We start from the raw sequence: 8,967 nt of genomic DNA, 5'->3' as shown, positions 1-8,967 counted from the left end.
GCTTGACTTATATTGGAGGTAATACTTTATTGAGATTTAATTGTCTATATACTGTAATTCATTAATATTATCTTTCACCCACTTAAATTAAAAATCAAACATATAATAAGTAGAGATATATATATTTTCTTACCAATATAAAGGTTTGAAATGAATGGTGCTCATTAGTTGGGTTAATGATATTTTCGTCCGTAAATCCAATATAATACTTAGTTTTCTTTGTTGTCTTGAGAAGTCAGTTTAAACTCATATGCGTGTAGGAGAAACACAGTTCAAATAAGCATACTGTAGATTAAGAAGTGGTGTTCACGAAAACAAAACACGTTTTATTATTCTGTCGATAGCTCTAAACGTCCGGATACTGCTTGTCAAGTTTCCTATGCAACTTTATGCATAAAATAATATTATATTTACTTGAATTCAACCATATATATATATACATAACGTGTAAATTGTTGCGAGACAGACGCCTCTACGAAAGAAAAAAGTTCTTAAAACCGTTAATAAATACGTGTCGGAAATAAATCAATATATGTAAAGAAAAATTCTTTTGAAGTGAGAAGATGTGACAGAGAAGAGAAAATGATATTCTTTGGACACCTCGTTACCCACGTTCTATAAGACTCGTCTCCTTTCAACTTAGCCGCTCATTGAAGCTTATCCATTAGACAGATGTGTAAATACGCGCTCCTCTTAGAAGTGTCGTTAACACATACAGAGAACACAAGTACGATGACACTTTCCTTATCACAAACAATACTTTTGACAATTTTAAATGAAATTAAAACTCAAGCTATAATTTCTGATTCTCGGATTTATCTGCGATGAAAATCCAACTCCAAATAATTGAGATAAACAGATAACCAAGCTCCGGTAACTTAGTTACCTTTTATTTCAATTTCAATTAAAGTAGTAATATAAAAATGACACTAACTTGTTTGCTGGTCGGATAGTAATTTGAGTTCAATATCAAGAAGGAATTTTAATTATATATATTTTTTGTAAATATGTAATATGGTTGATATTTTCACTGGAAAACGCTTTATACATATGTTTGTATATTGTAAGATTTTTTTATACATTTAAGTTTTACTGCAAACAATTTGGATATGTTGTATACTGTTCCAATCAGTTAATTAACATATATTCTTATGTGTTAATATTAAAACGTACTTCATAAAAACTTGTCTTGTAAGGGCATGCTTACCGCAAATGTGCTACATGTTAAACAATGTTTACAAACCTAAACTTCGTACTTATGTTTAAAATCCTTTGTTGTGTATCAAATCCACCATGAAGGCCCATTTTTAAGCTTTCTTTATTTGTACACTAATTACTCTTTTAAATCAATATATTTTGTGATTTTTTGAATTTCGCGCAAAGCTACACGAGGGCTATCTGCGCTAACCGTCCCTAATTTAGCAATGTAAGACTAGAGGGAAGGCGGCTAGTCATCACAACCCACTGCCAACTCTTGGGCTACTCTTTTACCAACGAATAGTGGGACTAACCGTCACATTATAACGCCCCCATGACTGAAAGGCAGAGCATGTTTTGAAGCTACAAGTACCAGAAAAATACTTTCTTCGTAATCAAGTTGTATTTGCATTGTCACTGAATCAGTCTAACGTTACAAGTGTTCAAAATGTTATAAGGATAAATATGTCCTTATAAAAAGACACAACAGACTTGGTATACTTAATATTTTTATTGTGATCTCGCCTTCAAACAAACAAACAATCCTCAGAAGAACAGGTGTGTATGCAATCACATCTTTTATCCAAAGCCATCAATATGTATCATGTTTACACTCTTTTGGTAAAGTAGATATTGCTCATGATAGGCTTTAGTTTCCCGAAGCTAGAAGGTCCTTTATTTTTTCTTATGTCTGTTTACAGGTGGCAAAATTCCAAATGCATATTGGAGGGTTCAAATTTGGCAGGTTTTGGTTTCCCGTCATTTTTGACGGGGTTTTATACTAGTATATATATATATATATAGTGTTATACCTGCGAAGCTATAAAATATCATATTTACTAATGTAGTAATAAGCGTGTGAAAATATTTGGTCAGTTATCCAAGTTATCCTCCTGGTGACATCAAGACATGTTCTAAGTATCCAAAAGGCACACCACAACAACAGATGTAACTGATATTTATATACATTATGTTTAAAGCTGTAGGCTGAATATATATTGTAACAAACTAGATGTTAATGCAACCTCTCTTATTAACTAAAATCTTTGTGTTCAGTACTACTTTGCAATAAACATCACATGTAGGTTTTTAGTGCATGTTGAACATATTGCTTTTGAAGGGCCGTTGTATGATGAAAAGCTTTCAGCTATCACGTGCCTTGCTAAAGACACATTACCGTGTGTTTTCCATTAGGGCCACTATAATGATTCAAAAAAGCTTTCGTGTTTTCAATAATTTCGGTCGTCATATCTATATTATGGTTACTAAAATCACCTAGAGACTTTCTTTTGTTCAATGATTTTGGATGTCATATCCTTATTATGGTAACTACAATCACCCAGAGACTTTCTTTGTTTAATGATTTTGGATGTCATATCTATATTTTGGTATCTATAATGACCTAGAGACTTTCTTTTGTTCAATGATTTTGGATGTCATATCTATATTATGGTAACTATAATCACCCAGAGACTTTCTTTTGTTCAATGATTTTGGATGTCATATCCTTATTATGGTATCTATAATCACCTAGAGACTTTCTTTTGTTCAATGATTTTGGATGTCATATCCTTATTATGGTACTACAATCACCTAGAGACCTTTCTTTTGTTCAATGATTTTGGATGTCATATCCTTATTATGGTACTATAATCACCCAGAGACTTTCTTTTGTTCAATGATTTTGGATGTCATATCCTTATTATAGTAACTATAGAATGTCGAATGTAATTATTAAAATTATCATGAAAAACGAAAAGTATAAGCTATCAATAAATTCTCTTTTAAAAAAATATATGCTTCGTTCATAAAGTTTGAAATTCTAAATTACATAAAACATCGTTACGCTTTAAATGTAAAAGGATTTTAGTTCGGGCAATGATTTTTTTAAATTGTCAACGAGGGCTAGGCCGTATCAACACATATTATAGTATTTCTATTTGGTTTCTTTAAAAATCCATAAACTATTCAGTGGTAAAATAGTTTAGAGTTTCAAAAACTGTTCTATTTCGAAACTAATCCGCCGTAAACATTGTAATTATATGTATCAATAGAAAATCCCAGCTTCAAATTTCTTTCACTGTAGGGCCTGAACTGGTAATACACATTTAGGATTCGCACAACTAGGGTATTTTTAATACTAAAACAAAACACTGCCATGTAGTTGAAGTTATTTGGGGACTCAAACGGCGCAGGAGGAAGGTGGAAAAGCTACAATCGAACTTCCTCTCCAGCTGACGCTCGTGCCGCATGCCGGCTGCTCGAACGCAGACCACGTGGTACATGCGTAGAAATAGCTCGAGCAACATACACCTACACGTGGAACGAGAGTTTTCGATATGTATGTCTGACGATTCAGAATGTTACATTGAAACTGTTTTTTTGAAATAAATGTATCTTATTAAATTATCATCACTGTTATTTTAATTAATTGATCAAGATAAAGCGAGTTATTCAGAGTTTGCTTCAAGTGCGGAGAACGACCAAATCAAAAACAGTAGGCACAGCTTTCTGATAGGTGGAATGAATGGCTTTGCGTACGAATACTCCGAGTGATGAGGTCCGGATATAATGTTTTCGTCTGCAAGCTTACGTTGCAGTAAGAACGCAACATTCGAGAACTTTGGGACAAACATTCTTTCCGCGATTGTTTTATACTTTTCTATTTTTATATGTTTCATTTCTCATTGTAGTACAACAGATCCGTTGTATGAAGCGTTGTATACTTTTACCGAAAACGAATTGGAAAAGGTAAGCGAAAATATATTTTTTGAATTTACGTTTAGCCAGTAAAGAACAGTCGAAAACTACGTCGTAATTTAAGTTTTCCATATGGAGGAACGACAAGGCGTAACGAGTTTCGTACCAGCTCTTACTGTTTGTGAGGTACAGCCCTCCGTTTCATTGTTTCTTGATACAGTCACCAGATTAGGAAGTTAATGTTACAAAGAGTATATGTAAACAGTATTTCAATTTATAATAAAAAAATTAGTAGAAATTAACAGAGATCTTCCTTTTGTTTCATTTTAACAGAAATTGGATAACTATAGGATGAAATGCATGGGTTTAGATCTTAGAAAGGTTCTTTGGTTCTTCAAGTAATACGACATCACCATGTATATAATGACAACGTACAGTTATGGTAAATTCAAAACCTTGTCGAAACGTTGTACATTTGCTGTTATGTTAAACTTATATTAAAGTTTTTCTTCATTACCCACTCAAGCCGTCTCCAGCCATTATTAGTCTCAAAGTGGGTTCCTCGTCATCGTCATCTTCATTACCCACTCAAGCCGTCTCCAGCCATTATTAGCTAATGTAACTCCTTTTTCAGTGGAGGTGATAAACATTTTCCCAGTAATTATAAACCCAGTAGTCTTACATCAGTTGTGGGAAAGTCTGTTAAAAGGTGCTTTGCAAAGTCATTTAACAAAGTTTAGAATTTTATTGGATAGTCAACATGGTTTCACTAAGGGAATATCTTGCCTTACAAATCTTTTAACAATCTTTGAAAAGGTTACTGTTTATGTAGATAAGGGTAAGGGTGTAGATTTGGTGTATCTGGATTGTCGGAAATCATTTAACAAGGTGCCACATAAAAGGCTTATAAAAAAACATTATATCTATAGGTGTGACGGATAAGTTAGCAAATTGGATAGAAGAGTGGCTGGATGGAAGAAAGCAGAGGGTTGTTACAAATGGAGTTTAGTCAAACTGGATTAATGTCACAAGTGGGGTACCTCAGGGCTCAGTCTTAGGACCTTTGTCTTTTTGATTTACATCAATGACATAGATGAAGGATAGTCAATAAATTACTTAAATTTGCAGATAATATTAAGGTCTTGGGTGCTGCTAGCTGTGAAGAGGATGCTGCTGATTTACAAAAGGAATTAGATGGTTTAGTGAGTTGGACAAATATATGGCAGATGGGTTTTAATTACAATAAATGCATGTGGATTATCATAATTTGAATTATAAGTACAATTTGGATGAGAATAATCTTAATAGTGTTATCAAGGAAAAGGATCTTGTTGTAATAGTCGATCAGTTCCTAAAGCTATCCAAGCAGTTTTACTTTCATTGTACAGGTCACTGGTTAGGCCACATTTGGAATATTGTGTTCAGTCTTGGGCTCCTTACTTAGGGAAAGACATTGAATTGTTGGAAAGAGTTCTAAGAAGGGTTACTAGAATGGAGAGGTTGTCATATGAGGAAGAGGCTTAAATCTCTCCAATTGTTTTCTCTTGAAAAAAGAAGAGTTGGGGGGGTCTAATTGAGGTGTTTAAGATTGTATAAGGGATTGATAGTGTTCATGCATCATTTTTTTTTTCATATTTAACAGTGAGAATGGTAGGACTAGGGGACACAAATATAAATTTTGACAAGGTAGGAGTCATTTTCAGCTAAGACAGTTTCATTTTTCTAACAGGGTAGTTGGTCTTTGGAATGGGTTCCATTCAGATGTTGTAGAGGCAGTAAATTTAAGTGAGTTTAAGAAAAAGCTTGACAAGTATATAAATGATAAGAGCTGGCTTTAAGATTTTTTTAAAAAATTGCTTTAATTAGTTTAGAGGATGGAACAGCCAAGATGGACGAATAGGTCCCATGTTGTCCCAAAACATTATGTTATGCTTTCACTGAATGTGTATGAGATCAATCCATTGGACCTATGGGAGAAAGAATGTTTACTATAATTCTGAATTCACTCAGTTTATTTACATCAAGCTTGGCAAGCTTCCAGTGAAATATACAAGTCTATTGTGCACAAAAAATCTGATGTTTTACAAACATATTTGCACTCAAGATATGTTTGTATATTGATGGTGTCAGTCTGACTCAGACTTTGAGAAGTCAGAGTGCAAGGTGATGTTCATGTGAAGAATAAAAACACTTTTGTCCATTGTATAATTTGTGTATTACATATACATAACTTCTAGAACCTCTGAAATGCATATCTACAGTTTTTTTTCCAGTACCCCTGTACATTGCATTTGGGATTTACTGTACTCTACCACAAGCTGTCACTAAATCAACAATGTAGGAAAAAATTAATAGTTGATAACTGACCTCAAAGACATAATACCACATTGAATGGCCCTTTGTAAATTGTCATGATATGCACACTTTGACCCCCAACCTGTGCACACAAGTTTAATGTGTGTGTATATAATGTAAAAATACATAAATCAAATAAAAGAATAACTTTTTAGGTAAACATGAACACTTATGTGATATAAAACCAGTTTTTTTATGACATTAACAAACTTGACATTTAATTTTTAATCAGGAAATCATAATAGGAACAAAAATTATGAAGCTGCCATATAATCCCTGTTTGGTTGTTTTTGGTGAGTAGAAGAAAAGTTAGTGCATTAACATTTGTTAATTGCATACATCAATTTTTTAAGTTTATTTTTTACAAAATTCTACAATTGCTGTTTCTCATATTTTACATAACTTTTTTTAAATATAAAACTAAGTCAATTAGTTAAGTGCAGTAAGCATGTTATATGCAGGATTTAAATACATATTACATTTGAATTTTTAGGTTTCATTGCTTTAACATATGAAAGTACAGGTGTACATAAACAATAAACACCTGCCATTCAAATACAGATATTTTGAGTATTTCCATTAACTGTTTAGGCCTCTTGTATTCAGATTTAAACAAAAAACAAATAATTAATTCTATTGAATAGAAACAACTATTTCTTTTTGATGCTTCAATAAACCTTGTTAGACATATATAAATAAACAAATATTATTTGATCTTAATGTCATACACTCTCTAACTAACAAACACATTACAGCATTAACTATGTAGATTACAACACTGTCTCCTTCCTGGAAGTCCCTTGAACATTATAAACTGTCCATTTACCACGTGTTTTTTGGTGGTTCTCTCTTTCAAGGTCCATGGTATATAAATAGGATGACCTCTTGTCTCTTGTCATCATTAGCCATGTTGTTGCTGAGGGTTCTTCCATCAAATGAATCTACTTGTGTCTCCATCCTTGATGATCCTCTTAAGGTTTTCTCAGCAGGATGAGTTTCTACTGGAACATTTTTCTCTGGAGTTACCCAGTTGGTTGTTCACTCATTAACATACTTTCATATACAATCACAGTGGGTGACCTTTGTCTTCGATCACCTATCCTTCCGAGTTACATAAACCACATTGTTTATTTTCAGTAGGATATATGGCCTTTAGAAACACCTACTTAATTTTGGAGTTTGTCCTCTCTTGCATCAACAATTGCTAAGTCATACCATGTCACCTTGATGACATCTAGTTTTATTAGCATTCACATAGATACCTTTCATTTTATCACACACTAATTCAAGTATTTCCCAGGTCAAGTAATCTATGACATCTCTACTTTTCACATCCATGAAATCTCTTCCAACCACCAATTCCTCAAGACATGCTGGAGTATTTGATTCCACAACGTCCCAGTCACTAGATGAAGAATTATTGCTAATTACTCCTGGTCCAAGTATTTCACTTATTGGTGTTACAGCAACCACTGTCCCCATTTCCACTGAAAGTTCATCCTCCAGTGTAGTAACTGCCATATAGTACATACGGATTTCCTGACCAAAGACTGTGCAACTGGCCTAACCTTGCATCCATGTCTCTGCTTGAAATCAGTTCTCAATACACACTCTTCCTCAATGTCAATTACCCACACACACATCATGAAGTGTAGAGAATCTTTCTACATCAAGGGTAACTTCCAGCTTAATGTCAACCACTCTTCATCTCTGGAAGCAAGGTCCCACCTTTCATTAACAAAGCAGATCAAACAATTGTAGTTGTGTAGAATCAGTGTCAATCAATTTATTCCTTACAGTCTCAGCTGTAATGGACATGTTTACAAGAATTATAACAGTACCAGATTTCTTGTATCCTAATCCTATATTGGCTTTAATCTACAGTTCCTTGCAATATGTCAAGTTACATTTGAAATGCCTATTTTTGCATGGTTTATTTCCTCTATTCTGTTTGACTAGCTGTGATTAACTCTTTCAGTTATTTTAGACTACTGTTAGGGGAATTTGATGTTTCAATAATATAGGATCTGATATTCTCATAACTTTTATATGGTGCCTTTAGTGGTTTATCTGCGATTTTGATGAATTCTAGTTCCATCGCCAACTGCAAAGCTTCCATTAAAGATGTACACCTAAGTTTCTTCAGTCTAATTCTTATTTACTTGTTTGTTATAGCATCTATAAATTGGTCACGTGCCAACAAATCCATCATTTCATGACGAGTGTCATGTAGGATAATTCAGCAAGCATTTCCACATCTTCTGCAAGTTTGGTTAAGGTCTCTTCTTTTGTCGATGTGAAACTTTACGCTGGGTATTTCCTTCTGGTATGTTACTTCAAACCTAGTGGATAAGGCAGTTACTAATGCTTGATAGTTGTCACAACTTTCATTAAGTGGTTACTTAATGTAGTCAAAGCTGATCGTTTTAAATTGGCAGCAAAATAGATGGCTTTTTGTTTACCATTCCACCTGTACTAGAAATGATTTCGAACTGAGTCTGGTATGCTTCCCGTGGTATTTTTCTATCATAGTCCATTGATTTTTCAATCGGCGATGTGGTTGAATTGGCCAGCCAAATTCTGGAATCTGATTTGGTAGTGTCATGGCTGTAGTTGTCTACGAAAGTCCTGCAGTCACAACAGTAATGGTAATAAACACTTCATACTAACTGTCGTAACATTATTGAATAATTAGAGTTGTTTAAACATTTGTTT

The 8,967-nt window shown here is 33.6% G+C and overlaps 1 long non-coding RNA gene across 1 annotated transcript; it reads left to right on the top strand.

Moving 5' to 3' along the window:
- Nucleotides 1-3,529: 3,529 nt before the first annotated feature.
- On the top strand, nucleotides 3,530-8,639 carry LOC106467697. The gene is made up of 3 exons (XR_001291353.2): nucleotides 3,530-3,948; nucleotides 6,046-6,047; nucleotides 8,628-8,639. It is a non-coding gene; the product is annotated as an uncharacterized LOC106467697 (long non-coding RNA).
- Nucleotides 8,640-8,967: the final 328 nt, after the last annotated feature.

The sequence above is a fragment of the Limulus polyphemus genome, unplaced genomic scaffold, assembly GCF_000517525.1.
Source record: "Limulus polyphemus unplaced genomic scaffold, Limulus_polyphemus-2.1.2 Scaffold2709, whole genome shotgun sequence".
Taxonomy (NCBI): Eukaryota; Metazoa; Arthropoda; class Merostomata; order Xiphosura; family Limulidae; genus Limulus; species Limulus polyphemus.
This window is presented reverse-complemented; position numbering and strand designations above follow the sequence as displayed.